This window comes from Meleagris gallopavo, chromosome 10 (genome assembly GCF_000146605.3).
Source record: "Meleagris gallopavo isolate NT-WF06-2002-E0010 breed Aviagen turkey brand Nicholas breeding stock chromosome 10, Turkey_5.1, whole genome shotgun sequence".
Lineage (NCBI taxonomy): Eukaryota > Metazoa > Chordata > Aves > Galliformes > Phasianidae > Meleagris > Meleagris gallopavo.
The window spans coordinates 3,611,637-3,611,899 of NC_015020.2; positions in this window are offsets into that span (position 1 = coordinate 3,611,637).

Genomic DNA, 263 nt, shown 5'->3' on the forward strand with positions numbered 1-263 from the left:
GTCGCGCGGCGCTCCGGGTTTTCGTGGTTTAGGAAATCAAATCCGTGCTTTTAAATCAGCGGCGCGCTCGCTGACACGGCTGCTGCGGAACCGCTGTGACGTCGCGGCATTGCGTTTTAAGTTTCCCCCGAAAGAAGGCACGACAGAACCAAACGGGCACTCGGTTCTTCTGAGGGCTTCTTGCTCGCCTTCTGTGGATCCCCACATATTACTCACGGCGCCGTGACCGAACCTCGCACGGCCGCGGCGATTTCAGTGAGCTA